The sequence below is a fragment of the Hevea brasiliensis genome, chromosome 1 (assembly GCF_030052815.1).
Source record: "Hevea brasiliensis isolate MT/VB/25A 57/8 chromosome 1, ASM3005281v1, whole genome shotgun sequence".
NCBI classification, from domain to species: Eukaryota; Viridiplantae; Streptophyta; class Magnoliopsida; order Malpighiales; family Euphorbiaceae; genus Hevea; species Hevea brasiliensis.
The window spans coordinates 127,630,637-127,648,066 of record NC_079493.1 but is presented as its reverse complement, the minus strand read 5'-3'; the positions used below and the strand labels follow the sequence as shown (position 1 = coordinate 127,648,066).

At 30.8% G+C, this 17,430-nt stretch overlaps 1 pseudogene; it reads left to right on the top strand.

Annotated features, from left to right (window-relative positions):
* The first annotated feature begins 493 nt into the window (after positions 1 to 493).
* Positions 494 to 14,056, top strand: LOC131169444 (acetylserotonin O-methyltransferase-like; annotated as a pseudogene).
* Positions 14,057 to 17,430: the final 3,374 nt, after the last annotated feature.

Genomic DNA, 17,430 nt, shown 5'->3' with positions numbered 1-17,430 from the left:
TGATATTTTTTTTTTCCTTTTATCCAAAGATAGTAGTTCTATTGATATGATCTGGGAGAGACAAGGCTTATGGCCGAATACTAATAGAGCCCTACAAGTCCAAACATCACTAAAAGAAGTTAATAGGCTGAGACCCAAAATATTAGCTCTACATACATCAGGCTTAAAGCCCAAATAACAAGAACTATAGCTGATAGAGTTAGAATGAAGAAACTGTCTTCAGCACTGCTGGCAACTCAGTAGTAACCATCATTTTCACCATCTAGAAGACAAAAATAGGACATGCAAGAATGGAAACAACCCAAGCAAAGCACAAAGCAAGCCCTTTTCAGCTTTCAGAACAAAGCACAAGCACTAGCAAGCTCAACTTCCATAAAAAACAGGACCTCAAAAACATCTAAAAATAGCTCCCTTTTCGCGACCCATGGGTGAAGCGAGAGACAAAGCTCAATGGCTTTCTCATATAACCTTAAGAGGTTGATGAACATTGACCATGGCTGATGGAGAGACCCTAGAGATGCCTCCCCAAGGCTTTATTAAGCATCTTGCTATGGTAAAACCCAGAATCGACAAATCTGCCGCATGCCAACGAAGAATATAGACTAAGCTTGCTGCACACCACTCCATTACACCTAACAAGGCATATCTATGTTGTCCCTCTCAATGTGTTGCTAGATTTGCCACCAAAACTCTCTCACTATTTATTTACAACTTGTCTAGAGGTAAGAAGAGAGAAACCCACTTTCCAGGATAGAGGAGAAAATCCCCTCCTACCCCATCAGGGTAGGGGAGATCGCTAAATGACAGGGAAAGTGGTATAGACATGAACCACGAGAAAAATGAAGGGTATTATTTAATAAAAGGGTGTGTTGCTCTTATAAAAAATGGCACTGTATGAATAAAGTGGTGCTACTGATTGTCGTAAATAAGAGAATAGTTGGTGGCATCCTGAGATGTTAGACAGTTGTAACTGAAATGCTGAGCTATCAATCCTATAATGACCTAACCAGGGGGCCATTATTGGTACTAGGGATCAGGTCAGCTTAAGGCTACTGGAACCCGTAGCAAGTCTAATACCTATTAAACATAAACATAATCTTATATCTTACAATCCAAGCATACTCCAAACTATTACACTTTAGTTTTCTCATTCATCATTAACATAAATATGGTTCAAAATTTGAACCTTTACACACATAAGATCACTAAAATGTAATAAGTTCATACTTATATTCTCATATAAGGAGTTGGCTTAGATTTAAAACATACATAATTACAACACTTATTTTTAAGATAAAACATCTATCATCTTGAATACCAGCATTGAAACTATTCCTTTATATATTACATGTCCACTAATTAAATGACATACATACAATGCTCTACAACTACCCTTGCTACTCAAACTCCAAAAGGCTCTTCTATTCTTGCACCTGGGGATAGGGGAAAAGGATGAGCTTACAGGAGCTTAGTGTGTAAATTAACCAACAACATTTATTTATAACATTTATCTCATACATGTGTAATGCGTTATCCATATGAGTTTTCACATCATAAATATTTCACATAGGATGGACTTGTCACTCGTGACTCCCCTAATCCAATATGCCTGGCTCATAAAAAGGCTCTTTAGGACTTCTGCTTATATCATGACATGCGTCATGCACCAAGAGGCATCATAAAGATCTCATCTTGGATTTTATGGATCCATAACATACATAACATAACATGGTCATAAACATGGGGGGAATCAGTGAGTCATCCATAATCCATCATGCACTAAGAATAATTATGCAATTATATAACATATTCATATTCTAGATACATACACCCTAAATAAATATGTCATGATGCATGAGGATGATTATAATTTCATTTAGAAGGTTTACATTTATTAAGGTTAGAATTACTCACCTCTTAAGCCTATCAACCACCTAACACGAATGGTAGTTAACCTTGGATCCTTAGCTTTCTAAATCCCTCAAGTTGGCTCCTATAATCATTGGAACCTAATGAGTTATTCGAAGCTTCTAGAACTCTATACACATACCAAACATCTTATTCTAAGCCCTTAGGAACTAAAAAATCATGTTTTGGGACCTTGGAATCAAAGGAGAAATAAAGCTAGCAGAACCAAGTTTAGTTATTAGAGTTTTGGACTTCAATTGTCGAACCTTTGATCATCGGGTGCCCATTTTAGGCAGTAGCCATTGCGGCTGCTGAAGGCTTAGACTTCAGCTGTCAAACCTGGAATTTCTAGAATTCCTAAGTCGAAAACCAGTAGAATTGATCTCCCAACCATATCCAAACTTGCCATAAAGTTCCAAAACACAATCCAAGCCTATAAACACATGTCTAAGGCCAAACATTACTTGAAATTAAAAATCTCCACATCAACTTTGAGCATATTATTAACAAAATTTTTCAAGTCTATCAAAGGAAACTAGTCATAAAAGGCCTACACATATTAGAAGCTATGATAGAAATTCAAAATAACATATTATAATGCATCAAAGACCTCAAGAACCAACATGTAAAGCATAACCCTTGACTTTACCCAACTCAAAACTCTCCTAAGAACATGCAATAAAAGAACGACCTAAAAACCTACATGCAGAACAACTACTCATAAAAACCCCAAGAAAACACACTTGGACAAGCATTTTGAAGATGAAAAAAACGAATGGGGTAGCTTTCTCCTATAAGAATAGCTAGAAAGGGAAATAAGCTTTAATTATCTTGGAGTTCTTGAGTCTCCAATGATAATCCACACTTCTAAGCACAACCAACACAAAATTAACCAAGAGAACTAAAGTAATTCTTCCTTGCATGTAACAAAGAGTGGAAGAGAGAGAGAAATTCACTTTCTTTGAAATTTGAACAGGCAATGGGCTATTTATACCCTATGCTATCGAGGGGACTTTTGACTACCAAAAGCCAAGGGTTTTATTGCTGGAGTCCATTCTCCCCAAAATAAATTTGAACAGTAAAAAAGGACTTCGGTAGCTGAAAGTCCATCTTTCAGCTGCCGAAGTTCCTTTTGTCCAAAAGTTACTTAAAACTTTTCTTTGAGCAAAACTATTAAAACATTTTCATTCATTCATTTTTCATTTTTTTAAATACATTTTAGAAACATCATACATATAAACACATGCACTTCTTACCATCACTTCCTTGTCTATGGAATCTTCAAATTTGTCAGAATATTCCATCGATAAAAATTCTAATGTCAGAAAATGGTGGGTGTTACAAATCAATTAGGGAGTTGGTTAGTTTGTTAATTGCTATAATAACCAAATAGAGTTGTAGAATCAACATGTATTTGATGAATGTAAAGAATTAAACATGAATTCTTCTTCTTCTTCTTCTTCTTCTTCTTCTTCTTCTTCTTCTTCTTCTTCTTCTCTGGTTCTCAGTTCAATCTTTCTATAGTTTGTATCACTTGGTACCAGAGCTGATGATTCTTAGAAATGGCATAAGGAACTAGAGGGCAAGAGTGGAAATGGAAAATTGCGGCCATGTTTTATGAATTAGAGCAAAGGCAAGAGGCCATGCTTCATGCTAATATGATGGAATCTGAATAAAGGTAAGAGGCCATACTTTGCGCTAACATGACAAAACTCAAGACATTATTAGGGCTTTGAATCTTCAAAATCAAGAAATGGCTAGTCAAGGAACTGAAGAGGTAACCAAATATTGCAGCATTTGAGGTGGCTCAGGACAATGACATATGGAAATATGCAATTGTAAATCTTGATCATAGCAAGCTAATTGATGATGTAATGGCTTGTTATGAGAGGATGGTTGTACATAGAATGATTGAAAGGTGTCTTGAGGTGTTTGATGGGGTAAAAACTCTAATAGATGTTAGTGGGGTTAATGGGACTGCTCTGAGTATGTTAGTTAAAGCTTGTCCCTGGATTTAATTTTGATCTTCCTCATGTACTTTCCACTACACCAGAATATGATGGTGTTAGGCATGTTGCTGGTGACATGTTTGAGAGTGTTCCCAAAGTTGATGTTGCTTTTCTCATAGTCAGTATAGTATATTTATATACATTTCTATAAATTATCAGCAAAATTCATTCTATCATGAATTTAAGACATAATGCAATATGTATGTATAATGGAAAAAAAAATCTACATATATGAATTCAAGACATAATATAATATGTATATATATGTGTCCTGAGATTATGAATTCAAATCTCAACCAAAGCAGCCCAATCGACGAGGAAAAAAAATGGGCTTCCAATTCTGAACACTAATCTCATTTACTTGCGTGAATTGTAGTGGGCTCTGCACAATTGGAATGATGATGAATACATAAAGATCCTAAAGAAATGTAAGGAAGCAATTCTAAAGGATAATGGGAAGGTGATAATGGTTGAAGTTGTAGTGGGAGAAACAAAAGATGACAAGCTTGAGTTTGTTAGGCTTATGCTGGACATGGTGATGAGGGCTCATACTAACTTAGGTAAAAAAAAGACCTTTAAGGAATGGGAATATATACTTGGGGATGTTAGTAGTATGCCTTAGAGCATAACTTGTAATTTATATCTTGCAAATATTAATTCAATTTTTAATGGCTTATATCTTTTTCTTTTAATTGAAAATATCCTTTAATAGGTTGCTAGATATTTCATAATGTTAAGAATATGACTGACGGAATAATCTAGTGCAAGTGTTATAAATTTTGTTTCACAATCAAGCATACCTCATTGGGTATGATTTATCCATATAGATTGTCACCTCTGTTTGTTTCCATGGATTAGTATGAGATATTAATAAGATGGAATGGTGAGTATTATACCATATAACAAACATGGTGGGCACTTATAAGATAAGTAGGCTAAACTAGTGACATTAAGATTATATATATATGGAGTTTACTCTTGTCAATATATTATCATCTAGATCATAATAGTGCATATAATCTCTTGACTTGAGATAACACAATTATCTTGTTTATAGGTAGTTTGAGTTTGAAACCACTTACATACTTATACTGGGTATGAGTATATAGGCGTATGTTGGCTCCGACTTGTTATATATGGAGATATGTGTTAAGTCAAGATAGAATCCATTGCCCTAAGTAAATAGGGATAAACTCCTATGTCTATCTGAGTTGTTCTTGATAAATAAAGTTTCTGGCCAGGATAAATAAACTTATTCAAAAAAGAGTTTCTGATTAAGAGTCTTGTTAATCAAGAATTGGAATTAAGATGAGGACATATGATTCTAAGCAATTAGGGTTTGATATAAACCATGACCCTAGCTAGAATTAGGATTATGTAGCAAAGAGATTTTAGTATATGGTATGTATGATCAAGATTCATGAGTTAAGTATAAATTAATTCATCACTAGTTGGGTAGTCATGGTACACTAAGTTAGGTGTCAACCATGATTTATGAGAACTAAGAGTGGTAAGGGAATTTCACTCTAAGTATGAAATAGTTCCAATAATATTAAACAGTTAATATTATTCTCTTTATCAATTAGTAATGAACCTAGAAAGTCACGCACAATAAGAATAACATGATCAAAGCATAATTATTTTGATTAATTAATTAATTAATTAAATTAATGCTTTTGATTTGTAATTAGATTGCAAAGTCTCTAGCATGAATTAAAACTAAATTCATCAATGGAAGTATTCAAGTTAATGTTTAAAGTATTTAAATATAAACTTAATTAATTAATTATAAGGTAAGAGATTTTAATTTGGTTAAAATGACTTAGGAAGTCATGAGACAAAAAAATTAGTGGTTAATTAATATTTTCCATAATACTAATTAATTAGTGTTTTAATTCCATAATTTAAGTTAACTTGACAAGTGATCAAATCAAAATTAGAAAATACATCTAATTGGAGAATTAGATGCGGAAACTTGTAAAGGAAGTAATCATTAGTGGTCAACCACTAATTGACTTTAAGGAGAATTAAATATCTCTAATGGTTAGAGATTTGAAAACAACTTTTGAAGATTAAGTGTTAATCACTTCTTCTTTTACTTTTCTCTCTCAAACCAAGCTCACCCATCCTTTTCTTTATCCTTGGTTTAAGAGGAATTTGAACTTGTTACTCTTGAATTAAAGTTAGAAAAGTTGTTTCTCTATACTTCCATAAGCATAAAAGCAAGACAAATCTTAAACTTTATCTTTGTGTAAGCTTGGTCAAGACAAAGAGAGGAAGCACAAAGGAGTTTTAGGTGAAAATTGGTGCTTTGGTAATCTTGTTCGTGTGGACGGACTAAAGGATTGACTCGTGGTGATTCAAGCTTCCCGGATTATGTGTTGAATGTGATTTTATGCCTATATGGGTAAAATCCTTAATTTTATAATAATTTTAAGGTTTAAGTTTTCCAATGACAAATAAGCTTTTTAGCAATTGAGTTATAAGTTTTGTAACCTAAAATATATGTTTTTGCAATAGCATAATGAATTTGCATGTTGCATGAAGTTTAAAAATTTTAAAATTCCTAATTTTGCACCTTTAGTGCTTTTTTTAATTGGTATAAGAGCCACCTATTTTGCCATTAGAACTTCATTTCATGTTATATGTTGGTTGGGAATAAAGAAAAATTCATTTTGGAATGTTAAAATTAAAATTTTTGAGTTCGGACACATTACATGGCACAGGGTGTGTTGGAACACGGCTGTATAACATTCTATTGAAATTTGTAATTTTAGAGAAAAACATGGGGTGAGCATGTTCCATAATATGGGGTGTGTTATAAAACATGGGCCTATTGTAGAACACGGCCCAGGCCGTGTTGCATAACATGGGGCATGTTATTCAATATGACCAGGATATGTTCTGCCCAAAAGTGTTATTTTTCCTTTTTTTTTTTAATTTTTCTTTATGGTTGAAGTGTTTAATCATAACCCCAACCAAAATAACATGTTTTTAGATGAGATTCACAAAGGAAAATAATTATTTTTTTTAATATTAGCTATTTAAAAATTATTTTTTTATTCAAGAGTTGAATATAGAAATGCATGAAGGATGATTATGAACTTAGATTGACCTATGTGATTGGTTTATTTATTTTTATTTTATGGGAATGTAATAATTATTTTTATTATTTACAAAGGGAATGTATTATAAAATTGTTATAATTAGTCCTAGGTTGTAAATTCATTTATTTGGGCTTACATGTGTGTGTGTGTGTGTGTGTATATATATATATATATATATATTTTTTTTATCTTGGTATGCCAAGAGTACTTAATGTAATTGGCTTTGGTGGAAATTACAAGAAGAAAAGAGTTCGTATCATTGATGGAGATCAGTGGGAGCACAAGACTTCAAGAGTTAAAGATTAACAAGCTTCGTTTGTAATAGATGAATGTCAACCTAGGATGCCCTAAAATCTAATCCTTATGGTTAAGATTGAATTTCCATAGAATAGTCCATGATCATGCCTTTTACATTACTATTGATGAATGTATGTATGAGATATATAAGTTCATGAATGTATATGCGATATGCATGAAAAATGATTAATGTGCAAAGTGAGACTAAATAGTAACTAAGTTGGCCAAGAAATCTTCTAGTCAAATGATTAAGTTAGTAATGGTGAAATTTTGGAAATTGCATCATGACTCTCTGCGAAGATAATTATTTAAGAAGTTTTAAACATTTACATTGCTGGCTATAGTAACGTAGGAATGTTGTATTTGGTTTAAGAGATCTTCTTAAAGTTATTGTTAAAATATGAGATGTTGTGAGTATGTAAATACTTTAGTGATAAAAAATTGATATATCTGAGATCATTAAGGTTAAAATTTGCATGCTTACTGACTTAGTGGGCTTAACTTAACTAATGCAAGATAAATAAAAAATGGATATACTTGAGGTTTTGAGCATTAGGAGCTAAATAATTGATTGAACCTCACATGAGATGTGAAGAGTAAAGTGTTACTCACTTGTAAATTGTCATGAATCCAAGAATAGAAGTACTTGAGGATGATTAATGATTTATAAGAATTGAAACCCACTAGAAATCAATTCCAACTAAGATTTCCATTTTCTACTTTGGAAGTACAGAATTCGTTAAATTAGTGGGAGAAGCAATTTGATTAAAAGACCATGATCATCTTAGTTAATTACTTGGCACAATATACTAATTAGAATCTTGTTAATTTCCATAGTTAATTCTAATAAAATGACATTAAAACCCTCTAACGTTCTTGCTGGTATACTCAATAACAATAGGTTAATTGAGCCTAACTTCTCAGAATGATTAAGAAATCTCAAGATTGTCTTTAATTTAAAGCATATTGGATATGTTCTGGACTCAAAAGTGCTCGGTCCCTTACCTGAAGGGACTTCTTAAGAGGAACATGATACTTTGGCTAAGTGGAAGATGGATGACACCATAGCAAAGTGTTACATGCTTGCTTCCATGACTAATGAATTACAGAAGTAACATGAAAAGATGCATACATCATCTAAAATCCTAGATCACTTACAAGAGTTATATGGTGAATATTGCAGGAATGCTAGATATGAGATATCTAAGCAATTATTTAGGATGAAGATGACAGAAGGGATAAATGTGGGAGGCTATACACACAAGATGATCATACTCATTGAGCAGCTTGAGGCACTTGAGTTTTTAATGGACTTCTCACTTCATACAGATTTGATCTTACAATCCCTTTATGAGTCATTTGGATCATTTGTCATAAACTTCTATATGACTAAGATTGAATGCACACTTGAAGGGTTACTAAATTTACTGGTAATTACATAATATAATATGCCTGGCAATAAGGGGAAGGAAGTTGTTTTAGTTACTTATTCTTCCAGAAGAAGAAAGGCAATAAAAAGAAGAAAACTTCCTCCTCGAGTCCTTTTGGGAGAATATCCAAAAACTAATCTAAGAAGAAGAAAAAAACTAAAGCTATTGCAGACAAGGGAAAATGTTTCCAGTGTTAGAAGAAAGAGCATTAGAAAATAAATTGTCCTGACTATTTGGCATCTCTAAAGAACAAGAAGGCTAAGCCTTTTGAAAGTATGTCCATATCTTGTTATTTAGATACTGATAATACTTATAGTTTATCTATAGCTTAGATTTTAGATACTAGTGCAAGTTCTCACATATGTTTTGATATGCAGAAACTAGCAAGCAATGAAAGCTTAAAGGCATAGGATGTTAGACTTCGAATTGGCAATGAAGCAAGTGTTACAGCATTAGCCATATGGTCTAAATCTATGTTTCTAAAAGAATATGTTTTGTTTTTTGATCATATTTTGTATGTACCTAATGCTTTTAAAAATATCATTTCTGTATCTAGTTTGACTAATAATGGATATAAATTTCATTTCATAAATGATGTTTGCAATATTTATTTTAGAAATAAAATTGTTAGCATGAGTTATTTGCAAGATGGCCTTTATTATTTAGATAATAATAACAAAACAACCCTAAGCAACCAAATTGAGCGTAATGTAATCATTGAATCTAAATCAAGTCCATGGCAACTTTGGCACTTAAGATTAGGTCATATTATAGAAGACATGATTACAAAGATGGAAAAGATAGGGATATTATCCACATTAGGTTTTGAACCTACTCCAACTTGTGAATTCTATCTTTAAGGCAAAATGACTAGATAACCTTTTGTTGGACAAGGAATAAGAGCTAAAGAAGTTTTGGAGTTAGTACATAGTGATGTATGTGGTCCATTTAAAGAAATGGCAAAAGGAGGTTTTTCCCACTTTATTACTTTTACAGATGATATATCCAGGTATGGATATTTATATTTAATGAAATACAAACATGAATCTTTTGAAAGGTTCAAAGAATTCAAATCTAAAATGAAAAAACAAATAGGAAAAAGTATTAAAACTCTGTTATCGGATCGAGGAGGTGAATACTTAAGTACTGAATTTAATGAGTTCCTAAAAGAACATGGCATTATTTCTCAATTGACTCCTCCTGAAATACCATAGTTGAATGGTGTATCTGAAATGAGAAATCGTGCCCTATTGGATATAATGTGAAGTATGATTAACTTTGTTGACCTTCCAATCTCTTTATAGGGATATGCTTTAGAAATAACTTTATATCTTTTAAATCGTGTCCCTTCCAAATTAGTCTCTTCCACTCCATATGAGATGTGTGAAAAACAACCAAGTCTTAAACATGTTAAGATTTGTGGTTGTCTAGCTTATATGAAAAAGCTGAATACTGATAAATTAGAAATAAAATATGAAAAGGGATATTTTATTGGTTATCTAAAAAATAGTTTTAGATATTATTTCTATCTTCCTATAGCACAAAGAGTTGTGATAAACAGAGATGCTATTTTTCTTGAAAAAGAGTTTATTCAAGAAGGTGGCAAAAGAAGGAAGATAGAATTGAAATTAGAGAATTCTGAATAATAAATAGACAAAATGGATATTGATCTATCCAGTGAGCCTATACTTATTGATAATGTCTCCATATCAATTCCTCGAAGATCAAGTAGAATATCTCATCCTCTGGATAGATATGGATTTCTTCATGAGAATGAATAAGAGTTGTTTGTTTAGGAAGAAATTGATCATGGTGATGATCCTATGACTTATGAAGAAGCTATATTAGATGTAGATTCTTTAAAATTGATAGATTCCATGAAGCCCAAAATGGATTCCATGTATAAGAATTAAGCATGGGACCTTATAAATCCACCCGAAGGTATTGTACTAATAGGAAATAAATGGGTTTTTAAGAGAAAATTTGGTTCAGATGGAAAGGTAAAGACTTATAAAGTAAGGCTAGTAGCGAAAGAGTTTCTCCAAAGTTAAGGGATTAACTATGAAAAGACTTTTTCTCCTTTAGCCATGCTAAAATCCATTAGGATTTTATTGGCAATAGCAGTATACTATAGTTATGAGATTTGGTAGATGCATGTCAAAATTGCTTTCCTCAATGGATGCATAGAGGAATATATTTTCATGGAATAACCTAAGGGTTTTGAATCCAAGGATGGCTCTAAAGTATGGAAACTTAAAAGATCTATTTATGGTCTAAAATAAGCTTTGAAGAGTTGGAACATACATTTTGATGAAGCCATTAAATATTTTGGTTTTATTAAAAATGAAGATGAACCATGTGTATACAATAAGGTTAGTGGGAGCACAACAACTTTCCTAGTCTTTGTATGTGGATGACATATTGTTAATAGGATATGATATTGGTATGCTAACAACTATAAAAATTTGGTTGTCTAGTACTTTCTACATAAAAGACTTAGGAGAAGCAACCTTTATTTTGGGAATTCGCATCTATAGAGATAGATTGAAAAGAATAATAGGTTTATCCCAAAGTCTATGCGTCAAAAAAGTGTTGAAAAGTTTCAACATGCTTGATTCCAAGAAAGGATTATTGCCTATAAGATATGGTATCCATCTTTTCAAAGAAATGTCTCCAAAGACACCTAAAAAAAGAGAAAAGATGTAAGAATTACATATGCTTTAGCAATTAGAAGACGATGTATGCTATGTTGTGTACACGGCTAGATATTACTTATCTTTATTAGTTTGACTAGCGATTTCAATCTAATCTAGGTTTAGAACAACTGGACTACGATTAAGAGTATTCTTAAGTACACAGAAGAATTAAAGATTTAATCTTGATTTATGGAGGAGGTGATTTCCAATCGGATGTGGATGATAAAAAGTCTATCTTATGTTTTGTTTTTACTTGATAAATAGCCTTAGATTTTGTTGTAATTGGCTCTAGTGCAAGTTAGAAATTGTTAGTAGTATGCCCTACAGGATAACTTGTAATTTGTATCTTATAAATATGAATTCCTATTTAATGGTGTACATCTTTTCTTTTAATTTAAATTGTTTAAATTTTATTGAAAAAATCCTTTATGACTTGTTAGATATTTCATTTTAAGATGTTAAGAATATGAGTGACGGAATAATCTAGTACAAGTGTTATAAATTTTTATTCACAGTCAAGGATACCTCATTGGGTATGATTTATCCATATAGATTGTCACCTTTGTTTGCTTCCATAGATTAGTATAAAATATTAATAAGATGAAATGGTGAGTCTCATACCATATAACAAACATGATGGGCACTTATGAGATAAGTAGGTTAAACTAGTGACATTAAGATGATATGTACATAGAGTTTACTCTTGTCAATACATTATCATCTAGATCATAATAGTGCATATAATCTCTTAACTTGAGATGACACAGTTATCTTCTATATAGGTGATTTGAGTTTGATACCGCTTACACACTTGTACTGGGTATGAGTATATATTAATAAGATGGAATGGTGAATCTCATACCATATAACAAACATGAAGGCACTTATGAGATAAGTAGGTTAAACTAGTGACATTAAGATGATATATACATAGAGTTTACTCTTGTCAATACATTATCATCTAGATCATAATAGTGCATATAATCTCTTAACCTGAGATGACACAGTTATCTTCTATATAGGTGATTTGAGTTTGATATAGCTTACACACTTGTACTGGGTATGAGTATACAGGCGTGTGTTGGCTCCGACTAGTTATATATGGAGATAGGTGTTAAGTCAAGATGGAATTCGTTTCCCTAAGTAAATTGAGAGAAAATCCTATGTCTATCTTAGTTGTTCTTGATAATAAAGTTACTGGCCAAGACAAATAGACTTATTCAGAAAAGAGTTTCTAATTGAAGAGTCCTGTTAATCAAGAATTGAAATTAAAATGAGGATATATGATTCTAAGTAATTAGGGTTTGACATAGACCATGACCCTAACTAGAATTGAGATTATGTAACAGAGAGATTTTAGTGCATGGTATGTATGATCATGATTCATGAGTTAAGTATAAATTAATTCATTAGTAGTTGAGTAGTCGTGGTATACTATGCTAGGTGTCAAACATGATTTATGAGAACTAAGAGTGGTAAGAAAATTTCACTCTAAGTATGGAATAGTTCTAATAATATTATATATTTAATATTATTCTCTTTGCCAATTAGTAATGAACCTAGAATGTCATGTATAACAAGAATAACATGATCAAAGTATAATTAATTTGATTAATTAATTAAATTAATGTTTTTAGTTTACAATTAGATTGTAAAATCTCTAACATAACTTGAAACTAAATTCATCAATGGAAGTATTCAAGTTAATGTTTAAAGCGTTTAAATATAACCTTGATTAATTAATTATAAGGTAAGAGATTTTCATTTGGTTAAAATGATTTAGGGAGTCATGAGAGAGAAAACTTGGTGGTTAATTATAATACTAATTAATAAGTGTTTCAATTCTCTAATTTAAGTTAACTTGATAAGTGACTAAACCAAAATTCGAAAACACATCTAATTAGAGAATTAGATGTGGACACTTGTAAAGGAGATAATCATTAGTGGTTAACCACTAATTGACTTTAAGAATTAAATATCTCTAATAGTTAGAGATTTGATAACAACTTTTGAAGATTAAGTGTTAATCTCTTCTTCTTCTACTTTTCTCTCTCAAACCAAGCTCTCCCATCCTTTTTTTTCGTTCTTAATTCAAGAGGAATTTATTAAAGTTAGAGAAACTATTTCTCTATACTTCCATAAGCATAAAACCAAGAAAAACCTTAAACTTCATCTTTGTGCAAACTTGCTCAAGACAAGGAGAGGAAGCACAAAGGAGTTTTGGGTGAAAATTGATGCTTTGGTCATCTTGTTCGTGTGGACGGATTAGAGGATCGACTCTTGGTGATCTAAACTTCCCGTATTAGGTGCTGAATGAAATTTTGCGCCTATATGAGTAAAATTCTTAATTTTATCTTAATAATTTTAATATTTAAGTTTCCTAATGACAAATAGGTTTTTTAGTAATTGAGTTACAAGCTGTTGTAACCTAAATATGTTTTGCAATAGCATAATAAATTTACATGTTACATGAAACATTAAAGTTCAAAAATTTTTAAATTGCCAATTTTGCACTTTTCTTTGCTATTTTCTTTCAGTAGGCTGATTTTAGCTGTCACACTGTAATGCCTATCAGAGAAGTGAATTCTGTTATTAAGGCTTTTCCTTGATCACCACCTCCAAGTTTGGGTTCCAAAGCTTATAGTCATTTGACATATTCTTAGCTTGCTTTTTTATGCTTTTATTGCAAAAGAAGATTGCTATGATGGGTTTTGTTTTTCAATTTGTGATATTTTCCACTATTTGGCTGATTTTGTGCTCCTCATAATTATTCAATCCAAATTTGCATTTGCATATTAAATATATGTGAGTGATTAGGGAATCGGGTACGAATTGGTTTTGAGATGTGTGCGCGCGTGTATATATATATATATATATTGAAATAAATAAAATTTAATTATTTGAAATATTAGTTATTAATAAAAAAATATTTTATGAAATCATTAATTAAAATATTTAAAATTAAACATGTCCAAGTTTAAATTGTGTAATTTTCTTAGGTACGTATTCGGTACCATACCAAAAAGTCAATTAATAAAAATTCAGTATATATATATATATATATATATATATATATATATATGTATACACTTCAATTGAAATTAAATAAATAAAAATTATATATAATTAAAATTGGTGTATTTGAATACAAGAATCTGCAAAAAAAAAATTTTAATTGTAATTTAAAAACACGAGTGTACAATTATATAATTTTTTTTTTAATTGTGTGTGAAAAATATCAAACTTTTGACATATTTAAAAGACTAAATTGAATTAAAAAAAGTTAATGGTGAATTATATTATAATTTCTGAAATTTTATTTGATTAATAAAATAGTATATTATTTTTAAATTTATAATTAAATATTATTTTTTATTATATAAAATATATTTATTATATAAAATATATTTTATATTTATTTTTAACTAAAATTTTATGCTAAAAAATATTTTTATTGGCTCAAAGTAATTTAAATTTTTTTTTAATCAAATCAAATAAATTTATGTATTAAAAATAAAATGTAAAATATTAAGTTAATTCTTTTTTCAATAAAAAAAATATGGATTTCAAATATTATATACAAATTTTTTAAATTAATTATGTTAAATTTTAAACAATCTTGAATTTATTATTATTATTATTATTATTATTATTATTATTATTATTATTATTATTATTATTAATAACAAAAGCGAGAAACAAACACAGAGCACACTAACTCGCAATCTAGCGAGAATTAGCTACCCCACCGGAATCGAAGCAGCCAAGAGCGAATTTATTATTATTTTAAACGAAATCATGTCAAATTGTATTATTTAGAATTATGAGTTATTTTAAATTGTCCATTGACTCGTTATATAAAAAAAAAAAAATTTTGAGTGGCGAATTACAATCAAAATATTAATTTGTTTAAGAAAATAAATTTTATTCATTTCATTTTCAAATTAAAGTTAAATTCATTGAATATAATTAAATTTAAATAAATTATGTTTGGATCATGTCATATAAATTGTACGGTTGACCTTTAATTAATTTTTAAGGTTATTCTAAATAAATTAAGATTTTTCATAATGTAATTCACATATCACATAGAGCAAAAACAAAATGCAACTAAAAAACTATTAACATAATTACTTTTTCAATCAATAAAAATATTTTTAGTGTAAATTTTAATTAAAAATAAATGTAAAATATATTTTATATAATAAATAATATTTAATTATAAAGTATAAAATGATAGACTATTTTATTAATCAAATAAAATTTCAGGGGTTATATTGTAGTTATTATTAACTTTTCTAAATTTAATTTAGTCCATAGATACAATGTTGACAAATGTTAAAGGTTTGATATTTTTACACAATTAAAAAAATAAGATATAATCGCGAATTCTTGCAAACGTTTTGGTATTTTTGATGCAATTGGATTTTAAAAATTTTAATTTTGTATAAAAAGCAACAACTTCATTGACTAAGAATAAGGCATTACATTAGAATCAATCCAAGAGGAAAGGAAAGGAGGAAATTCGTCAATCCACACATACTCCTTTTCAGACACAAGATTTGATTTAGCCAAATAATGTGTATGCCTAAATTACATGTACATCGAGTGAAAGACAACGAGCACTACACAAATTGACGTTGAAGGTGAAGGCAGTTTACAATAACCAGACCCAAACCATTTCGAAGATTAACATCCTCACAAAGCTTATTAACCATAAACTTGCAATTTGATTCCATAACCACAGAGGAAAAAGGAAAAATCCAAAGCAAGCTGCAATCCATGTATAGGTGAAAGCTTTAGCTTCCAAAAAAAAGGAATCTTAGCTACAATGCAGCTGTTTAAAAGCACAAGCAAGGACTGAACCAGAATCATCTCGGCATACCATTTCCATCCTAACTGAATCCTGACCCAAAAAACTAGCATCTATGTTGAGCTTAACAACCCCAGCAGCAGGCAGACTCCAGCGGGGGATGTCAGAAACAACAGAACCATTGACAGCGTCACCTAAAGCTGAAATATCGGTCGGAATATACACACCACACATATGCTGAACAATAGAGATCACACTCTGGATTCTTAATGGCACACCATCAAATACAAACTTGTTTCTTAAGTACCAAATATTACAGCAAACAGTGCTAAATTTTGCTAGCTTAGCAGAAGATAGAAGGTCCAAAACACTCGAGAACCAACCTTTGAAAGACGATCTGGCACAATCCACCGCCAAAGCAAAACCACAACATCTTCAAACATCACGAACTATCAGGCAGTCTCTACAAAGATGAACGAAAGTCTCTGTAGCATCACAGAAATAGTAGTATAGCAGAACAGACTATGAAGAACAACCCGTGAGGGAAGAATATCCAATAAGGCTCGCCATAGGAAATTTGACACTTCCATTAGAAGTTTCCAAACCAGCTTCCATAACTTCGAACTCTCCGAGGAGGATGATCCAGCCTTCTCAAAAGAATGTATAAAAGCAACCCTATACCCAGTCTTAATAACATAGGGTTTATTTGGCATTGTTAGCTGTTGTTGAAAAAAAAAATATATTTTTTTAAAATATATCAGTTAGAGAGTATTAAAAAATAATTTAAAATTAAATTTAATAAGTTTTAGTTATAAGAATATTAAAATAATAAAATAGTTTTGTTGTCCCTTGTAGCAACCCAAGAGGGGGGTGAATTGAGTTCTAATTGCAAAATTAAATATTAAAAGAAATTTAAGCACAAAGAAGAGTAGAGGAAGAATGATGACACAAAAAACTTATAGATATTCGGCTATCCCAAGCCTACGTCCTCTCCTCAAGGCCCTCCTTGAGAGTTAACTCCATTAAAATTCTTCTTTGGGTGAATAATAAATCACTTACAATCACCATAAGAGCAAATCCTTGCTCTTTTACAAATTTCTTTACACTCAAGAGCTAATTAAAGCTCTATCACACTCAAAATTACAATAAGTGCTCACAACAATCTTGAAT